General features: G+C 42.4%; 1 protein-coding gene across 27 annotated transcripts in view; it reads right to left on the bottom strand.

Moving 5' to 3' along the window:
* Nucleotides 1-10,852, bottom strand: part of SLC16A9 (solute carrier family 16 member 9) — a 58,665-nt gene extending 47,813 nt beyond the window's left edge. For 5 of the 27 annotated variants that reach the window (XM_065521077.2, XM_005565795.5, XM_045361155.3 and 2 more), the window contains exon 1: nucleotides 10,629-10,852. The gene's annotated coding sequence lies outside the window, so the exon portion shown is untranslated. Of the gene's footprint in view, nucleotides 1-2,937; nucleotides 3,092-3,176; nucleotides 3,473-3,575; nucleotides 3,701-3,801; nucleotides 3,919-5,289; nucleotides 5,374-10,628 lie in introns of all 27 variants that reach the window. The other 22 variants (XM_065521073.2, XM_074002115.1, XM_065521078.2 and 19 more) reach the window with 10 other exon arrangements.
* Between the last annotated feature and the right edge of the window lie 12,977 nt (nucleotides 10,853-23,829).

Below are 23,829 nucleotides of genomic sequence, written 5' to 3'. Positions count from 1 at the left end.
GATAATGGTGTGAATGACGATAATTATAAGGCTGTCAGGATAATGACTGTCACCTATTAATTTGCTCAAATTAACAAAACAACCTCTCAGTGTGGGAAAGGTAGCACAAGAGAGGCTGTGATCATTTGGTAAAGGTATTATGTGGTTCACAAGAATGGCTGGTTGAATTTCCACTTCTCTGTGTTTTCAATAACTACAGTCTCATACAAGTACACACACAGATACTTACATCTATGAGTACATGAGAACATCTATTCTAGAAAATTTCACGTAAGGAATAAGCACACTGGCTGGTGTTCTGGATAACCTGAGTGTACATCACAGCTCTGGTACCAGCCAAGAGTGTGACCTTCAGCAAGTTACTTAAATAGCTCTGTGCCTCTTTTTCTTCATCTGAAAAGTGAGGGGAATGGCAGTATTTACCTCATCAGATTGTGGTAATAATTATATGAGTTAATTTCTGTAAAGCATTTAGCTCAGTGCCTGGCACATAGTAATCTGAATATAAAGTATCACTGTTTTTTTTTAATACCTTTAAATATAATTGGTAGTCACAAAAAGTTATTTTTTATCCTCCTATAGCTCCCCCCAAAATCTTTAAGGTACTTTCCCTATAAAGACCTCTGGCCAGAACATCCTCGACTCTCCTCCTTCCCTGCCACAATAGCACATCTTCTGTTAGATACTTGGTTCTAGGTTTTCATTACTTCAGATTCAACTGCACTTAAAACACACATACACACACATACTAGTATCACATCTCTCTCTTCACCCAAAAATAACAATATGATATGGAAATGGCATTTTTAACATCTCGTAGAATAATTTCCTGATGGAAAGAAAAGTCAGCAAATAGGAAGAAGGAAGTCTTAGTGAGGAAAGACCAGAATGACAATCATAGGCTGCTTTTAGATCACTGAAAAGCTCCCAGGTCACTGACAGCCAAAAAAAGACAAAATCAAGAGGCACTGAAGTCCAAACAAGGTTTGCTTTTGTTTCCTGTCTTTCCTTCCCTTTCTTCCTTCCATCCCTCTTTCCTTCTTTCCTTTTCTCCTCAAATCAGGAAACCACATAGCTGGTTAGCACCCCCTTTCCAGATGTTGCAGCACAGTTATTAGGGTACCTGTTGGTAGAATGAAAGCTGACAAATGGCTTTTTCTCTTAAGCACTGCACAATCAAGTTCATCTTTGCATTCTTCATACCCCAGTTTGCTGCTCTTTCCCCAGTTCAGAGACTCCTTCCTTATCCCAAAGACTCCTAGGATCTCCCTTTCAAAACCAGTTTTCAAAAAAAGGTGGGTAATTCAATGTGCAGCAAAAAGCAAATGAAGAACCCCATTTTAAGTTTGTATTTCACATGAGCACGTTTCTAGCATCCATCCAAGCACATGCTAAAACCTACAGGGGATTTCAAGCCTGGCTATGAAGCACAGGCAAGGAGTTTGGCATAAAGTAACTATTTAGTAAGTATTAGATCTTGTTACTGTAGTTGCATCTTTCAAAGGTTTTCTCAGAAAAACAGGAAAGGGTACTCTCCCTACCTCTGCTTCCTCACCTTCTCATCATTCCTCTACTCAGTGATTTCTGGCTTCTGATGCATTCAAACAAGAAAAAGTATTTTCACTATGGCATTTCCTGCCTCCTCACTGTTCGTCAGCACAGCCTCCTCATTCTTGACACTGTTTACTTCTCTGTTTTTACGAACCACTGCCCCCTTGCTTTCGGGAGCCCACTCCCACAAGACTCTCCCAGGCTCTCTCAAAGGCCACCAACTGATCACAGATACTCAAGAAAGAAGTCTGAAGTCTCCATCCGCAGCCCTGACCTCTCTTCAGAACTCTAGATCCACATTTCTAACCAATTTTTCACCATTTTCCATGTCAATATCTCAACTGGATGTGCCCAGGCCCTTCAAACTCAATTCTTAATTTCTCCTCCTGAATTTTATCTGGAAAACTGTCATGACCATAATTCCATTTGCCCAAGCACAGAGCCTGACTTCATTGCATTCCAGCTCTTCCTTGAATCCCAGCCCCTCGTCTCCAGCATACCAGGGTCCCCCAAAGAGTTCTGCAATCAGACTCCTCCTCTCCATCTTTTCTGCGAATGCCTAGACCATCACAACTGCCTACAGATGGATCTCTCAGCTTACACTGTCTCCCTGCTGCAGGGCATCTGCCCAGCTGCTGCCAGATGGATCTTCCTAAACCACGGCTCTCTGGTCATCTCAATTCTGCTTCCAAGTTTTCAAATTCTTCCATGGTTCCTTATCACCCACAATTTACCCATTAGCAGAGCACAAGTTATTTCATTAATTACAAAAGGACACTAAGAAATCAATGACAATCATTCTTGCCCTCATGACACTTACAGTTGTCCGTCACTAAAACTATAATGTTATTCAAAAATTATAAACAAAAATGAAAACATTGATTTTATAAAACCATGTTTTGTCCATATGACATCAGATATCCAGATCTTTAAATAAGTAGCCAGTTACCTGATTCTTTCTTCTAACAGTCTACTGTAACGCTAGGATATCCCACAAATCTGTGTCCCCCAACCCACAGCTCATGACTCAGCATTTTAGCATGCTCCCTCCCTTGTCCAAGCTTTGACTCTTCAGTTCCTGTTAGTAGGTGGAGGCAGCTGGAATGCCTTTCTCCAATTTCTACTCTTCCTTCAAGACTGAGCCCAAATGTTTCTCTCATCTTGATGCCATCCATGAAACTCTACATCAGTCATTCCTCCTCCAAGGTCTCACACCAATTTAAGCATCCCTGCTACAACATTTATTATAATACATTGTTATTTGTTAAAGGACTAGCCCACAAGTCTATCCCATATGCCTAGCACTAAGAATTATGATTGGCACATAAGGAAAGCTCAACAAATCTGTATGAAATGAATGAATGAATTCATTGAAAGCCTACTTACCTAAATCTCCTATATATTCAAATGACTAATCAAATATCTTTCATTCAACGAAATGAATTGAGTGCATTTAGAAGGCATTGTGGGGTGAAGGAGATGTGGCCCCTTCCTCTCCGGAGCTTAGAGTCTGTTTCCACCACTGAATCTGAAAAGCTAGCTGAATATATGAGTAAAAAACTTAAAATCCAAATCTTTTACCAATATAACATCAGATGACAGGGCTGAAATGATCAAATAATTACCTGATTCTTTCCGATTCAGTTTTAAACGTTAAACATTCAGTGACGGTTAACATACTCTCTGATGTGGAAGGGTGGGGTTGACTTATTATTGGGACAAGGGCAAATCATGGCTCAGAACTGTCACTCAGAGCCTCTTGTTTGTCCTCTGTAGTCAGCTCAGTCACAGTAAGGTATGTGGTTTCTCTGAACACGTCATTCTTGTTTTATATACTCAGATGCTTCCTTCTCATTGTCAACATCTGCTCTGAACTTTAAGTTAAAGTCAGGTCCACTTGTTTGTAGAATAGCTCATTGACCTAAAGCAAATAACACATCCCAGCCAGTCAAATCCAAGCAACCCAGCCTTAAAAACACACTTGTATTAAAGAATTTCACTGCAAATCCATTCATTATGTTTACCTTTTTATTTTTTGGATCCATATAAATAGCTTTTTTAAAAAATCTAAATTGCCATATTAACTTCTAAAAGTCAAACCACTTGATTGATTCATCTAGCTGAAATTCAAGAACATCCCCAGATAGCTCTGTTAAGGAAGAGGGACAGAATATATGGTGAAATATTGCCAAGTTAAAGACAATGAAGATTTCTTTATCTGAACACCATAAGCCAAGCATATAAATATACCTCATCCAAGTGGAAACCAAAATTGATTCTTTCACATTGAGATGGAAAGACAGAACAGGAAGTAAAATATTTAGAGGAGCAGTTCTGAATCTTGGAATTAAATCACACTAATTGTTCCTGAAAGGGACAATAAATACAGGTAATTAATTTCTGGAGCCTCTGATTTTTTGAGACAGGTCCTTGCTGTGTTGCCCAGGCTGGGGGTACAGTGGTGCAATCACAGCTCATCACTGCAGCCTTGACCTTCCAAGCTCAAATGATCCTGTTACCTCAGCTTCCCAAATAGCTAGGTCTACAGGCAGGTGCCACTACAACCAGCTAATTTTTTATTTTTTGTAGAGACGAAGTCTTACTGTGATACCCAAGCTGGTCTCGAACTCCTGGGCTGAAGCAATTCTCCTACCATGGCCTCCCGTGGTAGGAAGCCTCTGAATTTTATCAATAGTGCTGCTATGAAAAAAGAATATATTTTAACCTTCAAGGCCTTGTAGATTTTTCAAAGTCTAGCATTTGCCAAAGAACTCCTCTAAAGCTGTCATAATTTGGATACTGGGAGTACTACCATCTGTTTTAGCAAAAGGGGAAGAAATAGGTTATATAGGATCACCGAAGTCTGAAGCCAGAAGGAATTTTGGAAACTTTGACACCACTCAGGCCAAATCTGATCTCTTAATGTGTTTTGTTTGGCAGACGCAACATTTTTGGTTTTGTTTTTTTAGCAAATTTGAATGAATTGCTGATTTTGTTTTTATTTTTATTTTTTTGAGACAGAGTCTTGGTCTGTCACCCAGGCTGGAGTGCAGTGGCGCGATCTCGGCTCACTGCAAGTTCTGCCTGCCGGGTTCATGTCATTCTGCCTCAGCCTCCCGAGTAGCTGGGACTACAGGCGCCTGCCACCATGCCTGGCTAATTCTTTTTGTATTTTTTTAGTAGAGACAGGGTTTTGTCCTGTTAGCCAGGATGGTCTCGATCTCCCGACCTCGTGATCTGCCCGCCTCTGCCTCCCAAAGTGCTGGGATTACAGGCATAAGCCACCGTGCCCGGCCAAACTGCTTATGTTTTAACACTAGAAGATTTCACATAAAAATCTGAATTTCAGGATTCTCTCAAAACATTGAAAGGTCTGGTAACACTGGGCCCTCATTCTTACATAATGATTAACTAGAACTGAGTAAGTCTGGCTCTCATTGGATGAGGCATTTTCTCTCCAGGTCCTTCCACTCACTAAAATCTCCCTGACCACAGGACTAAGGTTGCCTTGCATTTAGTTTCACCTATGCTATCCCCCACACCTTCACACACCTACTACCCAACCACTGCTCCCAGTCCTCTTTGCTCATTTATGATGCCTGTCTCATCTGGGTAAACCTTGTGAAGATTGTGTTTGCCACCACTAATCTTATTCAATCCCTTAATCCACCCATGAGGAAACTGAAGTTGAGAGACGCCATGCTGAAGGAGAGAACAGTTTCAGGATCCTTTACTCACCAATCCAGTGAAGAGTCATCTATTTCTAAGTCCTACTCTCAAACTCAAAAGTGAAAATAGCAGGATCTGCAAACCACTCAGAGTCTGAGAAAAGATGGAAAGATCCAAATATTTAACAAAGTAAATACAAAAATTGAGATGTAACAGAGTTAAATTTAGGCAGAGCGAGGGCCACACACTGAGATCCATTGGTATCATCATCTCCCTGTGTCCCACACTGTTACCAGGGTCACTGGACTGCCAGGTTCTCATTTCAGCTTCTCTCTACTCCACACAACCCTCTTCTGCAGAGCCTGGCCTGAGAGTAGTGTTCTGGTGAGGAAATCTATGATAATAACAACACTGATGTGTTCTTTCAGTTAGCAAACGTTTTGCACAATTTATACATGATCATGTGATGTTTCATCTGTTGTCTAAATACATACTTTAGTATGTCATGTACAAAGTGGTATGTTTACTGTATTACCTTCATAATAAAAAAAATCAAGACACACAGAAAAATATATGTGATGCTGAAATGCAAAAAGATCTGGTGATTTGGGGAGTTTATTGGGAATCGTGAGAATATTGGTAATCAACATTCTTCCAGAGAATCTGGAAGGCCTGGTCTTCACATTTAGTGCTATCACTTTTGCTAACATTTTTTTTCATCCCACATCCTGTCTCTTCTCAGAGTTTAAGAGTTTCTTTTGGGTGGGTCATAAAAGTACAAGATCCAATGAGTAGTTTAAAGGTATATTAAAACATTAAAATATGTCCCGTCACTGAACGTGTAAGGTAAAATTAATCTGAATGATGAAAATGATGATGCAAAGAGAAAAACAGAGAAACAGTCCTGCTACAGGAATCAGGCACAGTTTCTAACTAATATTAATAATAATTATCATACACTACGCCCCTGTTACATGTTAGTACAATAGTTCAAAGGACAGGCTCTGGGGGTAGACTCCTTGGTCCATTTACTTAGCTGTGTGACCTTGTAAAAATTCTCAGTCTAAGATCAAAACAACGCCTCCCTAGATAACATAAGGCTATGTGGCTCCCTTGGCATAACATGTTTAATAAACATTAATTATTATTATTATTAATGATTGCAACAGAGAATAGAAAATGACTATACTCTGCCTATTGCCCCAGGAAAGTAGAAGTGTTTTCCAATCCAAAGAGTTTTAATCAAGCTAAGAGCTATTCATATCAATGGAATGCAGGTTTGGGGGTAAATCACTGTTGGATTTAGATAAAGCATTGAAGGATATTAGGAACACATTATTCTTTTATTGATTGAAAGTAACTGATAGGAGGCCGGGCGCGGTGGCTCAAGCCTGTAATCCCAGCACTTTGGGAGGCCGAGACGGGTGGAACACGAGGTCAGGAGATCGAGACCATCCTGGCTAACACGGTGAAACCCCGTCTCTACTAAAAATACAAAAAAACTAGCCGGGCGAGGTGGCGGGCGCCTGTAGTCCCAGCTACTCGGGAGGCTGAGGCAGGAGAATGGCATAAACCTGGGAGACAGAGCTTGCAGTGAGCTGAGATCCGGCCACTGTACTCCAGCCTGGGTGACAGAGCGAGACTCTGTCTCAAAAAAACAAAAACAAAAACAAAAACAAAACAAAAAACAAACAAACAAAAAAAAAGAAAGTAACTGATAGGAAGTAAATATTGAGATTTTAATCAACTACTTATTTGAGAAGGAAACTCATAAAACTGAAATTAAAAGCAAAAAGTACAGTTAAGGATGTTGACACTGCTTATGTAAATATACCAATAACGTTCAATCACATTTTAATTTCTTAGCATGACATGCCATAGTCTCTATGATCTAGCCCCATCCCACCTCCCAGCCTTATCTGTCTTAAATTCCAGGCTTCAGCTACTCCAAACTGCTTTGCTTCCTGTAAACACACTAGACTTCCTTATCTCTGTGCTATTCTCTTGTTCCAGCAGGCCTCTTTTCCATCAAGGAAATCCTCTTCCTTCTTCAAGTCCCAGCTAAACTGCTACACCCACCCCACAACTTTTCTTCATACTTAGCCTTGAATGAACCTCTCCTTTTCTTTGTCATTCAGTAGCACACTATTGATGTTGCTACCCTATGACTCCATTTGTACTATCTTGTAATACAGATATTTGTAAGTCTATTTTTCTCACTAAACATTTGGAGGCAGGGACCATGTGTTCTTTCTTTTTTTGAACTTGCTTTTTTGTTATAGTTCAATCTCATCATCCATAAGGGTTACTTTGGTGTCTGCCAAGAACCTCCCAAAGAAAAGGCTAAGTAGCTCAAAATATATACATTTTTGCAATCATTAATTAAAGTCAAAGTCATTAAGTGATACTATCTTGGAAAGCCATGATGGAAAACAACATGGTGGTTCCTCAGAAAAATTAAAAATAGAATTACCATATGATCCAGCAATCTCACTATATACCCAAAGGAAAGGAAAGCATTATATTGAAGAGACAGCTGCATTTCCATGTTCCTTGCAGCATCATTCATCATAGCCAAGATATGGAATCAACCTAAATGTCTATGAGTGGATGAATGGATAAAGAAATGTGATACACACACACACAATAGCAGACTAATTCAGATTTGAAAACGAAGGAAATCGGTCAGGCGTGGTGGCTCACGCCTGTAATCTCAGCACTTTGGGAGGCCAAGGCAGGTGGATCACCTGAGGTCAGGAGTTCGAGACCAGCCTGGCCAACGTGGTGAAACCCCATCTCTACTAAAAATACAAAAAAATTAGCCAGGCATGGTGGCACGCACCTGTAATGCCAGCTACTCGGGAAGCTGAGGCAGGAGAACTGCTTGAACCCGGGAGGCAGAGGTCGCAGTAAGCCACGATTATGCCACTGCACTCCAGCCTGGGTGATAAGAGCAAAACTCTGTCTCAAAAAACAGAGTGAAACTCCATCTCAAAAAAAAGAAAAAAAAAGAAGGAAATCGGCCGGGCACAGTGGCTCATGCCTGTAATCCAGCTTGGGAAACATGGCGAAACCCCATCTGTACAAAAAACACAAAAATTAGTTGGGTGTGGTGGCACACGCTTGTAGCCCCAGCTACTCGGGAGGCTGAGGTGAAAGGATCACCTGAGCCTGGTGAAGTCGAGGCTGCAGTGAGAAGAAAGAGACAGAGAGAGAGAGAAGAAAGAGAAGAAAAGAGGGAAGGGGAAGGCAGGGCAGGGAAGGGGAGGGGAGGGGAGGGGAGGGAGGCTTGAATCTAAAATGGTTGAACTCAGAAAAGAGAGTAGAACCCTGGTTACCAGTAGCTAGAGTTGGGGTGAAGAGATGTTTGTCAAAGGATACAAAATTTCAGTTAGATAGGAGCAATAAGTTCAAGAGATCTATTGTGCAACATAGTGACTATAGTTAATAACAATGTATTGTATTTTCAAAATTGTCAAGATGGTAGACTGAAAGTATTCTCACCACACCAAAAAAAAAAAAAAAAAAAAAAACGATAAAAATGTGAGGTAATACATAGGTTAGTTATGTCGGTTGGGCCATTCTACAACGTATTACTATTTCAAAACATCATGTTGTGTGCATCATAAATATATACCATTTTTATTACCTAATTAATTAATTAGGGGTTTGAAAGATTGGGGCAAGGAAGTAAAACTTGAAAATGTGACCATGCTGTGTAGTTGTCATCCTCTAGCTTGAGTTGCAAGGCCAGATCCACCCCAGAGCACCATGTGTCCTGATAAAGATTCAGACACCAACCAATTCACACCACCTTTTCAGACTCAAAGTCAGAAGCCGGAAAAGATTTCCTAATGTCTTGATCTACCTCCCCATATCTTTGGTTCCTCCCGATGTTCATCCTATGGATATGAAGGATACTTGTTATTCCACTCGCCTACACACAAAATGGAAGAAACCAATAGGGATGTTATTAGGGGATCGGTGGTGCTGAAAGTCTGAGTTGCTGCAAAATTGCAGGTTAAGCTATTTTATTATCTAATTCCTACTTCCGAGGACTTTTTTTGAGGTGGTGGGGGCCGCGGGACTGGTTTCTGACAGTGATTTGGGTATTAACCATGTTTTCTGCATTTACATATTTATTATTAATTATTGCAACAGATAATAGAAAATGGCTTTACTCTGCATTTGGTCCAGGAAAGTGTAAGTGTTTTCCTATTAGAAGTTTTAAAAGACGCTATAATCATGCAACAAATAATCATCCTTTCTCTTCGGAATCTTCTCTAGCTTCCTCAGCCCTCTGTCTAAACCTGCCTGAAGAATTTCTCAAAGCTGAAGCCAACTCAAATACAAGAAACTGTTAAGGCATAACAATTTACAAAATTTGGTGGAACAACGGAAAATTCTACTCTGGGTGCAGGGAATGGGAGAATCCACCTTCAATATGAACTATTATTCAGTTAATTCAAGATTTAAAAAAAAAACACATCAAAACTGTAGCCTAGAAAATTGATCAAAAATGTTATATCGAATAACTTACTACATAAGTAATATATTTAGTGTAAATCCTGACTAAACTTCCGGACTAATTTGTGTTGGATAGACTAGGCACCCCAAAAACAAGGTAAAGCACTGATTTGCTTTGGATGGCCAAGTTTGTTCATGGTTATCAGCTCTCTGGAAAGCCTCTGGGCGCTGGTGAAGCCACAGCAGGTTACCTCGGGCGAACCAAAGATGGGGCATTAAGCACCAAGTCCTCCCAAGTTCTGGCTGAGCAGCCAGGTGGCCAAGGTGCCGGTGCCTCCTGCGGCGGTGGCAAAGGCTGGGCTCCCGCGCTTGCCCAGGGCTGACGGGTGGTGCTGAACCTGGCGCCGGCGTGCAGAATCCGCCGGCCCTGCGCGCTGCGCTCCACGTAGGTCAGGAGTACCCCCGGCTCCCCAGTCCCAACCTTCCGGGGGCACCTGCTTGCTTGCGCTCCCATCCAAGGCAATTGGAGGCCTTTCGGTCCTCTGGGAAATGGAGGCCCACCTGCATCACATGCACCTCTCCCTGCTCTTCCACCAGCAACCCTAGAAGCTCTCTCAGGAGTCCAAGGGCAGCTCTCTGGGGGGCCAACGTACCAGCCCCAGGACCACCCTTCCTCTCTTTCTACTCCGTGCAAAATGCCGCCTTCAGATTCCCGGGAAAACTTGCACACTTTGTAGAAGCACCCCATCAAAAAGTGGAGAAGCGAGGGGCGGGCGCACCGTGGACACTCGAAGCCCCGGCATACACCCCAGACAAAAGCCACGTTCCATGCTGCTCCACCGCCCCCTCCTACTGCTCGGAGTCGGAGTGACTTCTTGTCTCTAGGACACAGGGCTTGCTGCCCTCCCTTGGAACCCTCCCCACAAGCTCCAGCCCTTTACCTGAGTCCCGGCCTCTGCGGGGCCTCCGGTACTCAGCACCCGGCGCAATGCCCCGGGCGGCCGGGCTGGTGGTGTGGTGGGGGCAGCGGCCGCCGCTCTCCCGTGCAGCTCCCGGCCCGCCGGGCGGCTATTTATCCGGGCCAGCTGCGGCCCCGGCCCGTGCCGGAGTATTAGGCAATCGGTCCCGCTACGCGCGGCCCCGGCAGCCGCCGCCCTCTACCCCCAAAGACCCGCAGCGGCGGCGGCCACATGGAGCTGGGGAGCCGGCCCCCTTCTCTGGGCTCCACCTTCTCTTTCTCCTCCTCCTCCCCGGGGTTTTCCCTGTTGTCTTTTTCTCCCTTGTCTGTCTTTGCGGGGCACCCCGGCCAGTCTGAACCGGTTGTGACTGCGCGGGTGGTTGGGGGAAGGAGGAGGAGGCGGCGGAGGAGATGGAGGCGGAAAAGCGGGCGGTAGGGGCGCTGCGCCTGCTCCCGCTGCTCCCGGCCCGACCAGGAGTAGGGAGGGCACTGCCCGAGCCGCGGCCCCGGCCCTACCAGGCCTGGAGCCACTAAGGCCACGAGAGAGGTGGGCACCGTCGGCCAGGCGCCCTCTCGGTGCGCACACACGCGCGTCCCCAGGCGCCGCTGTGCCCCGGCCGCCCACCACGTGCCCTGACCGAGCCCGCCAAGGACCGTGCGCATTTCGGGGGAGCCGGGGTCTAGAAATGAATGCGAGTTGTCCTTGGTCTCCCTGGCTCCCGGGGCCACTGGCGCCCTCCTGGCCGGAGCTGTATGCTCAGCTGGCAGTGGTCCCGGAGAAACGGGCACCAGAACTTTGTGGAGTCCGTGATCCTGGGAAGTGAGGAGTGAGGATGCCAAGTGAAGTCCTTTGTGACAGCTCCGCGGGACAGGAGGGCGTCCCGTGGTGCACACACACACACACACACACACACACACACACACACACACACACACACAGAGGCTGCTTCTAAGGACGTCAGTCTGTCCTGCAGTTGAACTGCACTAACAATACTACCACTGGCAATACTATCTTTGGCTGAAAGGTAATGGGCTTGCGCGCGGATACAGATGGCTGTTTCATCCCTCAGAGTCACTGCAGCAGCTGGGGGCTTCCAGAGGTACCAGTGGTTCGCCAGCTGTGGGAACCCTCCACAGTGGTAGGCACTTTTTGTGTTTCTCTGTGTATGCGTTTTTCTGGGAAGCCGCACCACACTGTGGCCATCAACCACCTTGATGAGAACTCCCTTCATACACTGAAAGTCACTGGTCCTGGCCTAGACGAAGACTCTACACCCGGCAAAGGGTTGGTTTCAGAAGTGCTGATCAAGCTGCTGAGCCTCCATTTCCTTGTCTATGAAATTACAAGAATTTTGCCTGTATCATGGAGTCTGTGTGAGATGAGAGTTTAAAAAACCTGTGGAGCCTAGGCAACCATATTATGTTTTCTTACAGCACAAATGTGGTGGAGGTTCAGTCCTTTTGCCCCCATCAGTCCTTTCTACTCAATTTACTCACTTTCAGGTTAGAGGGAAGAGAATGACCACTGCTAGTCAATAGTATTTTGTTTTGTTCTAAGAAGGAAAAAGAGAAGGGGGGAAAAGTAACAGAAAGAGAGCAAGGCGGTTCCAAGAATTAGTTCTGGAAGGAAAAATGGAGAAGCTATACTGTCAACACCATAAAAAAACTTACTTCCGAAGAGGAGAGGGAACACAATAGGGGATTCTTAGGCTGTATTTTCTACCTGGTTTATGGTTACTCAAGTGCGTTCACTTTATGGTAATGCATTGACCTCTACACCGATAATTTGTGTTCTTTTCTCTATATGTTTCAATGCAAGATTTTTTTTTAGATGGAGTCTTGCTCTGTTGCCCAGGCTAGAGTGCAGTGGCATGATCTCAGCTCATTGCAACCTCCACCTCCCAGGTTCAAGCAATTCTCCTGCCTCAACCTCCTGAGTAGCTGGGATTACAGGCACGCAGCACTACACCTGGCTAATTTTTGTATTTTTAGTGGATACGGGGTTTCACCATGTTGGCCTGGTCTTGAACTCTTGACCTCAAGTGATCCACCACCTTGGCCTCCAAAGTGTTGAGATTACAGGTGTGAGCCACCACACCCTGCCAATGAAAGATAATTTTAGGAAGTCTGTCTTTGATTCAAATACTTCCTAAGCACTAGAGCCCATGTTATCTTGATTGTTGCTCAAACCAATCAATGTATATGAACTTATGTTTTGGGGACAAGGAGACCGTGCCTGGAAAATATTCTACATCCACCAACTGGTTTCTGAAATTGACACATGCCTGTTATCACTTGCACCAAGTTTTCCCAGATTTCTTTTGGAGATTTCTTTTGGAAGAAAGAAATCTTGGCCAGCACTTCCATCTCTACTCAGGCCAACCCTTGCCTATCAACTAAGAACCAAATATGAGCTTGTGCTCTCACACAGGCATGCTCCCAGCTTTAGAGAGGAAGACTGGTTCTCAGAGGTCATAAACTCAGATGACTGCAGGGCCAGGTTTCTAATGTAATTAATGAAGTGGCTAGAAGGGAGCTTGGAGGAATCAGAGAGCTGGAATCTGGCCCTGGGGCAGTGTACACTTGGCTCAGGGGACTGTTGCCAGGCTGGAATGTGAAAATTGCCCCCATCATCTGCAGGAGAGCATTCAGACGTGTAAAAGAACTCAGAAATCTAGTTGAGCCCTGACACTTTACTTGCAAATGGAATTTGACCAGGAGAAGCTCAAGATGTGCTCCAGATCACCCTGAGGGTGGGGGAGGCAGATAAGTCAGCAGAGACAAGGCTAAAACCACCTCTCTATGCCCCCACTTTTTTTCCCTCAAGCGACAAAAAATGCAAGATGTGCTTGCAAAGCGAGAATCAGATCAGTTAGATATTGCTGGCTTTACAGCTCTGGCCAGCCCTTTGGGTCACTCTCCAGGCTCAGCAATAGTTTCAACAAGATGGAAAAAGGCAGGCTATTAAATAAGCCAGATTTAAATGAACCCAGCTTTGGAAGAAAAGGAACCTGAGAAATGCTTTTAAAGAAAAGTTGATACAGAGGTGTCAACTAAATAAAAGAGTTCATTCTTTGCTTTGCATTATTATTAAGGATTTATTAAGAACTTCATAATTTGTGAAATGTTCTAAGGTCTCCCTTTCTTAAACTATTTGCCACCTTAGTCCTTTAGAGAATGAGATGGAGCAATTAACATAAAATTGCTCTTTCGTCCTTATCCCAGCATGGAAGCAGAAACACGAAACTCAGAGGGCAGAGCAAGGTGTCATCAGGTCAGGGGAACGTGGTACATTTGACCAGCACCTGAGTCACTGGTCCAGTGCTTGCCCAGCTGACCAGACTTTCCTCCCTGACTTACCATGCCATGCAGGTTTCTTTTCTTTTGACATGATGTTCTTCTCCTGTTATGAATGACAGCATAGCTACAAAGACACTACACTTCGTATTAAAAACAATTAAAGAAAACTGATTTTGTGGGTTTTATAGCAGTTGGCTTGGAGATCTATCTATAAACCATTCTATTAATTCCAATTTATTCTCTCACACTCTAACAGACAAATGGTCAGAAAATAGTAAAAGTGGATAAATCATTCTCTCTTATGCTTATAGAGCTTTTGTTTAAAAGGACAAAGTTTCAAATGTTAAAAGTGACCTTAAAGATACACTATATTGTATTTTTACTTGCAATTCTCCAGAATATCATTTCATATTTTCCTGCCTTTATCTTTCATCACATTATCTGGCTCAAATGACTTTTAATTTAGGGGAAATGGGGAAGATAAATACATGGTATTGTTTTGTTTTGTTTTTTAGAGACATGGTCTTACTCTCTCATCCAGGCTGGAGTGCAGTGGCATGATTGCGGTTCACTTCACCCTCGAACTCCAGGGCTCAAGGGATCCTTCACCTTAGCCTCCTGAGTAGCTGGGACTACAAGCATGCACCACAACACCCAGATAATTCAAAAAAATTTTTTGTAGGGACTTGGTCTTGCCATCTTGCCCAGGCTGATCTCAAACACCTGGGCTCAAGCAATCCTCCCTTCTCAGCATCCCAAAGTGTTGGGATTATAGGCATGAGCCACCGTGCCCAGCCTGGTTAAGTATTGTTATCTTCACTTTGCAGATGAGGACACTGGGGTTCCGAAAGGTTGAGTTACTTCCCGAGTCACTCGATGGGTCAGTGATGGAGTGGGATTCCGAGCCTGATCTGGCTGATTGTTAAGCCTGTGCTCTTCCCAATCTACTTTAGAAAAATGATTGAAGGCTGGGGAGAGCTAACAATGAGGACTGACTTCTTACGCTAATTTAAAGCTTCACAAGAAACCCAAGAGGTAGGTTCTACTAGTATCACCTACCTTTTGCCAATAATGGAAATAAACTAGAGAGAAGCTGAATAATTTGCCCTCGATCACATAGTGAGAGGTGAAGTTGAGGTTTGAATCTTGGTGACCAGGCCACAAAGAACCCTGCTCTGAACTGTCACCCTAAATTCTCATGAAAGTGGGAATCAGAAACATAAAATTATACCGAATGTGCATATTCTTATGTATAAGGAAAATTAAGGCCTCGTGAGGTTAAGAGAGGTGCCTAAAGTTGGAGGGCACCAAAGTGGCTGATACAGAGGCAGACACAGGCAGTGTGAGTCCAGGGTCCACATATAACGTAGGACCTCCAGCTGTGCTTACCGAGCTCTATACCAGACTCCAGCAGAGTGCTTGGCACATAGCAGATTCTCAAAAGTGCACTGAAGGAGAGGAAGAGAAAATTTCTGCATGTGTCCAGGACACTTTAAAGCCATGTCCCACATTTTAAATCCACCCATAGAATCATATGTGTTACAAATTCAGTTTACATGACCTACAGTGTCATCATTAAGGAAGAAGGGTTTACTACCAAAGGCAGAGTATGGAGTTCAAATGTACTAATGGATCCAATTTCTTCTTGTGAAAATACAAGTGGAGTAGATGAATACTATATAAAATAACTTAACAATTTAAATATTTAATATTAATAATTTAATATAATAACCAAAGCTCACATTTTAAAGAAGTGACTATGTACAGTGTATTAGGGTCCGGGCAGGAAACAGGATTCATCCCAGATAGTTATAGAAATCTTAAGGGAAGGCCGGGCGCGGTGGCTCAAGCTTGTAATCCCAGGAACTTTGGGAGGCCGAGACGGGCGGATCACGAGGTCAGGAGTTCGAGACCATCCTGGCTAACACGGTGAAACCCCGTCTCTACTAAAAAATACAAAAAGCTAGCCAGGCGAGGTGGCTGGCGCCTGTAGTCCCAGCTACTTGGGAGGCTGAGGCAGGAGAATGGCGTAAACCCAGGAGGCGGAGCTTGCAATGAGCTGAGATCCGGCCACCGCACTCCAGCCTAGGCGACAGGGCGAGACTCTGTCTGAAAAAAAAAAAAAAAAAAAGAAAGAAATCTTAAGGGAAAAACACTTTATAGCAATGTGGGCAGAGTCAAAAGAACAAACAGGAGGCACCCAAAGATGAGGGACAGTAGGAAGCCTTTACTGCTCCTGGGGCTTCAGTGACAAAGGGAAGACCTAGTGTGCCCATGGCCTGGGCTAGCAGTACCTGAAGGGGGCTGGAATTGGGAAGGAAGGTAGTTTATTCCCAGAGACAAGGCATCAAAATGGGAGTAGAGCCAATATCCTCACCTTTCTCTCTGCTCTCAGATCTCACGGTGGTGCCTACCCTTGGCCAAGCCCAAGCAGAAGGCAGGCATTGAGGGAGCCTGGGGAATGCTGCCCATAAGAGTTCAGCCTCCCAGGAACAAAGAGTCAAAGAGGGGCAGAAATTGGATTGGGATGGTGGAGGAGGTGGTAAATGAAGAATGACTAGAACCACCAGGCACTGTGCTAAGTACTTTACTTATATTATTTTATTTTCTTTTTTTTTTTTTTTTTTTTTTTTTTTTTTTTTTTTTGAGACGGAGTCTCACGCTGTTGCCCAGGCTGGAGTGCAGTGGCGCGATCTCGGCTCACTGCAAGCTCCGCCTCCCGGGTTCCCGCCATTCTCCTGCCTCAGCCTCCTGAGTAGCTGGGACTACAGGCGCCCGCCACCGCGCCCGGCCAATTTTTTGTATTTTTAGTAGAGACGGGGTTTCACTGTGGTCTCGATCTCCTGACCTTGTGATCCGCCCGCCTCGGCCTCCCAAAGTGCTGGGATTACAGGCTTGAGCCACCGCGCCCGGCCATATTATTTTATTTTCATAATGACAAACTTATGAGGTAGGTACAATTTATTCCATCCAAAAAATGAAAAAATAGAGGTATGGAGATTAAACTGAGGCTGTTTGACTCTGGATTCTGTGCTCTCAACCGCTACTATTTAACCAAGCTGTATTAAAAATAACATTTTCATCGGGATGTGGTAGCCCATGCCTGTAGTCCCAGCTACTTGGGAAGCTGAGGCAGGAAAACTGCTGAAGCTCAGAAGTTTGAGTCCAGCCTGGTCAACATAGTCAGACCCCCAACTCTAAAAATAAATAAGTAAATAAATTTATTTATTTACTTATTTATTTATTTATTTATTTATTTTTGAGATGGAGTCTCGCTCTGTACCCCAGGCTGGAGTGCAGTGGCCGGATCTCCACTCACTGCAAGCTCTGCCCCCCGGGTTCACGCCATTCTCCTGCCTCAGCCTCCCCAGTAGCTGGGACTACAGGTGCCCGCCACCACCCCCGGCTAATTTTTTGTATTTTTAGTAGAGACGGGGTTTCACTGTGTTAGCCAGGATGGTCTCGATCTCCTGACCTTGTGATCCACCCACCTCGGCCTCCCAAAGTGCTGGGATTACAGGCGTGAGCCACCGCGCCCGGTCAGTAAATAAATTTAAATGATATTTTATAACTACTTACCTAATTGGAAACTACTTAGCTAGTAACATACATGCTCTGTGTTTGTCACATAACTGTATCATTGTCATCACTCCTATTTTAATAAATTTGCCCTAATTTCATCAGCAATTCTCCTATAGTCAGTCTCATAAATTTTATGTTGATTCTATTATCTTAAACCTTCTATCTTTTTCTTCAGTTCTGGAGATGTGCCGTATTTGTTATCTACAACATAAATTCCCATGTATGAAATACAAAATATACTGTCATTTTATTTATTCATTCATCAAATAATTCTTGTAGCCCGGGCATGGTGGCTCACACCTGTAATCCCAGCTACTCAAGAGGCTGAGGCATGAGAATCGCTTGAACCTGGGAGGCGGAGGTTGAAGTGAGCAAAGATTGAGTCACTGCACTCCAGCCTGGGCCACAGAGTGAGACCCTGTCTCAAAAAATAAAAATAAATAATAAATCTTGTTTATCTTATGCCAGGCATCATATAAAACAAAGGAGGTTGCAATCTAGGAAACAAGACTGAGAGTAATTATCAGAATGGGCAAACCACCCCAATCAGGGAACTTGTACTATGTTAAAGAAACAGTCCGAGGCACTGCTTGGCTTGAGAAGGAGGCACTCCAAGACAGAGAGGAGAGCATCTGCAGAATCTTCATGGCATGAAAGACTCCCATGGTATGCTAGGGAATTACAATGGATTATTACAAATGATTAAAAGTCAAGAGTATTTGTGGGAAGGGGAAGGTAAACAAGCATAAGGCTTTTGAATGCAGTTAACAGTTCCCATCTCTTGGCAGGATAGCATAAATTGGAGAACTTTGAAGGACCCAGGTTCATTTAGAGATCTCGTTGGTAGGGACTATGTATTCTCATGAGGAAATTAATGAGCTCCATCCTTGCAGAGTTTTATTCAAAATTCAAAGTCCCAGAAGAAAGTGTGACTGGCCTGGTTTGGGCCATGTAACCATCTCTAAGCTAGGAGAAGACAGGGCACTTTGAGAGTACTCATTGGGGGAGTGATACTTCTCCAAAAACAAACTGGGATGCTGACTAGCCAAAAAACAACAAGTGTTCTCTACAGTGGTTTAGACCATGGAAGTTCTCATCTCCACATGAAGACTATCCGGCAAAGGAGAACCATTGAAACATTCTAAACAGAGGAATGACATTGTTGAATTTGTGTTTCAAGGTGATCACTCTTAGAAACCATGTTGGAGGATACACTGACTGGGAAGGAGACTAGTTAGAAGGCTGATTTAATAGCTGAGGCAAAAGATAGGAAAACTTAAAATCTATAAAATTATAAAATGATATAGGGACCAATTCGAAAGATTGAGAAGTACCACACAACTGGTAGTGGCTGTGATTAGTAAAGATAAAGGTCTAAGATAGTTTCTGTATTTCCAATTAGAACTTAGAATAATAACAAAGAATTGCTAGAAAGTGAGGGAAGTGTGCCTCACATTGCAGGATCCTCTAGAATAGTTCCAATTTCAAATATGATATCTCATCATTCCAATAACAAAAATTTCATGAAACTCCAGCATTATTGAATCTAAAATACATCTTCAAGATTTCTTTTGCAACTGGCAATAGTACAAAATTATTTTGTCAAACTCAGTTTCTTGATTTGTGGCTTGGAAAATATAATCATAGATCACTGAAGAGATGCAACAGAAACAAAAAATAGAAAACCTATGAGATACCAGTATATTGAGGAATGGTGTCTGGTAAAGCAAGTGCTAAAGTTTCACTGGAAATAGGACTGTCCTAACCAAGAAGAATCAGAAACTGATGATTAGGCTAAAGAGGTCTTAGGGAAAAAAAGACAATATCTTTTGGCAGTAAGAAGCTAACGTCTGTCAAACTCCAGGGGTAGAGCTGGCTCAGATAGAAGCATGACAATAGCTCCTTTAACCTCAACCAAATCTATCACTGTGGATTTAGATTAAAAGTCATTATGTTTCCAAATCTACAGAGAGGTATGGTCCATGGTACAAATACTTGAATCCATCACAAAGACTCTGGTACCTACCAATCTAAGGCTGAATTGATCGTCAACATCATGCACAGTGATAATTATGGGCATTTCCTTTTATTGAATCTGGTCCTTCAGACATCTTTGGAGGCACAAAGAAGCTGCTACTGGGTGTTTTAATTCCTAGGGTATTTTTTGTCTTGATTATTTCTCTTAGTCACATGTGGTCATGAATGCTTTTTTTTTGGCATTCTTTTTTTTTATTTTTTATACTTTAAGTTATAGGGTGCATGTGCACAACGTGCAGGTTTGTTACATATATATACATCTGCCATGTTGGTGTGCTGCACCCACTAACTCGTCATTTACATTAGGTATATCTCCTAATGCTATCCCTCCCCCCTCTCCCCACCTCACGACAGGGCCCAGTGTGTGATGTTCCCCATCCTGTGTCCAGGTGTTCTCATTTTTCAATTCCCACCTATAAGTGAGAACATTCAATGTTTGGTTTTCTGTCTTTGCGATAGTTTGCTGGGAATGATGGTTTCCAGCTTCATCCATGTCCCCACAGAGGACATGAACTCATCTTTTTTATGGCTGTGTAGTATTCCATGGTGTATATGTGCCACATTTTCTTAATTCAGTCTATCGTTGATAGACATTTGGGTTGGTTCCAAGTCTTTGCTATTGTTAATAGTGCCGCAATAAACATATATGTGCATGTGTCTTTCTAGCAGCATGATTTATAATCCTCTGGGTATATACCTAGTAATGGGATGGCTAGGTCAAATGGTATTTCTAGTTCTAGATCCTTGAGGAATCGCCACACTGTCTTCCACAATGTTTGAACTAGTTTACAGTCCCACCAACAGTGTAAAAGTCTTCCTATTTCTCCACATCCTCTCCAGCGCCTGTTGTTTCCTGACTTTTTAATAATCGCCATTCTAACTGGTGTGAGATGGTATCTCATTGTGGTTTTGATTTGCATTTCTCTGATGGCCAGTGATGATGAGCATTTTTTTCTTGTGTCTGTTGGCTGCATAAATGTCTTCTTCTGAGAAGTGTCTGTTCATATTCTTTGCCCACTTTTTGACGGAGTGGTTTGTTTTTTTCTTGTAAATTTGTTAAAGTTCTTTGTAGATTCTGGATATTAGCCCTTTGTCGGATGGGTAGTTTGCAAAAATTGTCTCCCATTCTGTAGGTTGCCTGTTCACTCTGATGGTAGTTTCTTTTGCTGTGCAGAAGCTCTTTAGTTTAATTAGATCCCATTTGTCAATTTTGGCTTTTGTTGCCATTGCTTTTGGTATTTTAGTCATGAAGACCTTGCCCATGCCTATGTCCTGAATGGTATTGCCTAGGTTTTCTTCTAGGGTTTTTACGGTTTTAGGTCTAACATTTAAGTCTTTAATCCATCTTGAATTAATTTTTGTATAAGGTGTAAGGTAGAGATCTAGTTTCAGCTTTCTACATATGGCTAGCCAATTTTCCCAGCACCATTGATTAAATACGGAATCCTTTCCCCATTTCTTGTTCTTGTCAGGTTTGTCAAAGGTCAGATGGTAGTAGATGTGTGGTATTTTTTCTGAGGGTTCTGTTCTGTTTCATTGGTCTATATCTCTGTTTTGGTACCAGTACCATGCTGTTGTGGTTACTGTAGACTTGCAGTATAGTTTGAAGTCAGGTAGTGTGATGCCTCCAGCTTTGTTCTTTGGCTTAGGATTGTCTTGGCAATGCGGGGTCTTTTTTGGTTCCATATGAATTTTGAAGTAGTTTTTTCCAATTCTGTGAAGAAAGTCATTGATAGCTTGATGGGAATGAATGGGGATGACATTGAATCCATGAATTACCCTGGGCAGTATGGCCATTTTCACGATATTGACACTTCCTATCCATGAGCATGAATGTTCTTCCATTTGTTTGTGTCCTCTTTTATTTCATTGAGCAGTGGTTTGTAGTTCTCCTTGAAGAGGTCCTTCACATCCCTTGTAAGTTGGATTCCTAGGTATTTTATTCTCTTTGAAGCAATTGTGAATGCGAGTTTGCTCATGATTTGGCTCTCTGTTTGTCTGTTATTGGTGTATAGGAATGCTTGTGATTTTTGCACATTGATTTTGTATCCTGCGACTTTGCTGAAGTTGCTTATCAACTTAAGGAGATTTTGGGCTGAGACGATGGGGTTTTCAATGACAATGATGTCATCTGCAAACAGGGACAATTTGACTTCCTCTTTTCCTAATTGAATACCCTTTATTTCTTTCTCCTGCCTGATTGCCCTGTCCAGAACTTCTAATACTATGTTGAATAGCAGTGGTGAGAGAGGGCATCCCTGTCTTGTGCCAGTTTTCAAAGGGAATTCTTCCAGTTTTTGCCCATTCAGTATGATATTGACTGTGGGTTTGTCATAAATAGCTCTTATTATTTTGAGATACGTCCCATCAATACCTAATTTACTGAGAGTTTTCAGCATGAAGGCTGTTGAATTTTGTCGAAGGCCTTTTCTGCATCTATTGAGATAATCATGTGGTTTTTGTCTTTGAATGCTTTTCTTGAGACTGCTGAATCTGAACCTGAGTCTTAGAAAAAGGGCCCTGGAGATTAGCAGGTGCAACCTCATATTCAATGTAGGATTTAATCTTCTAATTTTTCAGATGAAGAAACCTCAAGAGGTTAAAAGAAGCAGAGAGCATATAGGACCATATAGGACAAGAGCACAGACCCTGAAGCCTAAACTACCTATTAGCTTCTTAATCTTGATGAGGGTCCTTGTCTTCTTTGTGCCTATTTCATCATCTGTAAAACAGGGAAAATAATACCTACCTCAAATGGTAGTTGTGAAGATTCACGAATTAAACCAGAAAAAGTGTTCAGAACAGCCTAACACATAGTAAGTAAGTTCTATATGAGTACTTGTTTTCATGAGTATACCAAAGAATCCTATGGCAAGTAAGGTTCTGAACCTACCTGTACTAAAGTTAAAAGAAGAAAATTCTATGCAGTGACAAATTTACAATGACTACAAATGGATTTCATATGCACTATCCTTTTGTCTCCATTACACAACTGGCATCTGAGTTATTCAAATTAATCCAAGAAGTTTCTGTTGGGACAAGCAGGTATGGTAACCAGTTCAGAGAATCAAAGTCCAGAGACCAAAATAGTCTGAAACGTGGCCTTTTGATGTGAATTTAAATAGAATTAAATCACTCCTCAGGCATCACCCTCCTTCCACATCACATCAATATTTCTATAACTCGGGTACATCTTCTGTCAACTGTGGTCTTAATGAAGTAAAGGATTGGATTCTGCCTTTGATATAATTCTTGGAAAGGCTGCTAGTTCAACTTTTCTTTGGCCGGTCAAGATTGTTTTTCAACAGGTTCTCTAGCCAATAATGTTATAATATATACCAAATAAATTAAGACATGAACATTGCTGTGAGGTGGAAAAATAAATACCTAATGGAACTCCTGTGGTGCTGACAACTGTAATTTGCAAAAAGTTTGACTTACCAAGTATGGCCCAAATGGCTTATTTTATAAAAAGAAGTATGTAGCTAATGAATACCCAAAGCAAAACACTCAGTATGCAAGGAGCTTGCTTGTGGAACATTAGCTATGATAATTATTTGTAGTACACAGTGTTCCTTCAACCCTGCAGTAATAAAGTAACCTACTAAAGTATAAAATAGCAATGAAAATATTCATCACTGCACACATGCCTGGCATAGAGTAGGTACCCAATGATTTAGTAGGTAAATAAATTTAATGACTGCCAATTAAAAAGTATCTCATGTTAACTTGGCTCTTCATTACTTGACCTAAGGCATTTGAAGAAAATGTGAGGAATTTCTTATGTAATTAACTATTTAATATGTAATGGGTAATAAGGAACCCCAATAATAAGGTATATTGTTACTAGATGGCATAAAAAATAAATTTAAAGAAAATAAATGAAAGTTTTAAAACTCAAACCTCTTAGTTTAGTTTGAGTTTTAAAACTTCCATTTATTTTCCTTAAATTTCTTAATTTCATAATCTGCTTATTTAACATTTCAAAGGCTGAGAATTATCAGGTGTCAAAAATGTGCTTCCCGTCCTAGAGATTAGGAGAAAATCTTTTCAAAAACTATAAAAGTGGGGCAGCCACTTCACAAAATAGCCTGGCAGTTCCTCAAAAGGTTAAAGATAGAGTCACCAGATGAGCCAAAATTTTCACTCCTGGGTATATAACCAAGAAAAATGAAAACATGCCCTCACAAAGACTTGTGCATGAATGTTCATAGCAGCATTATTCACATGAGCCAAAAAGTGGAAACAGCACAAATACCCATCAG

The sequence above is a fragment of the Macaca fascicularis genome, chromosome 9 (assembly GCF_037993035.2).
Source record: "Macaca fascicularis isolate 582-1 chromosome 9, T2T-MFA8v1.1".
Taxonomy (NCBI): domain Eukaryota; kingdom Metazoa; phylum Chordata; class Mammalia; order Primates; family Cercopithecidae; genus Macaca; species Macaca fascicularis.
The sequence above is the reverse complement of the archived record's forward strand: the minus strand, read 5'-3'. Positions and strand labels throughout refer to the sequence as shown.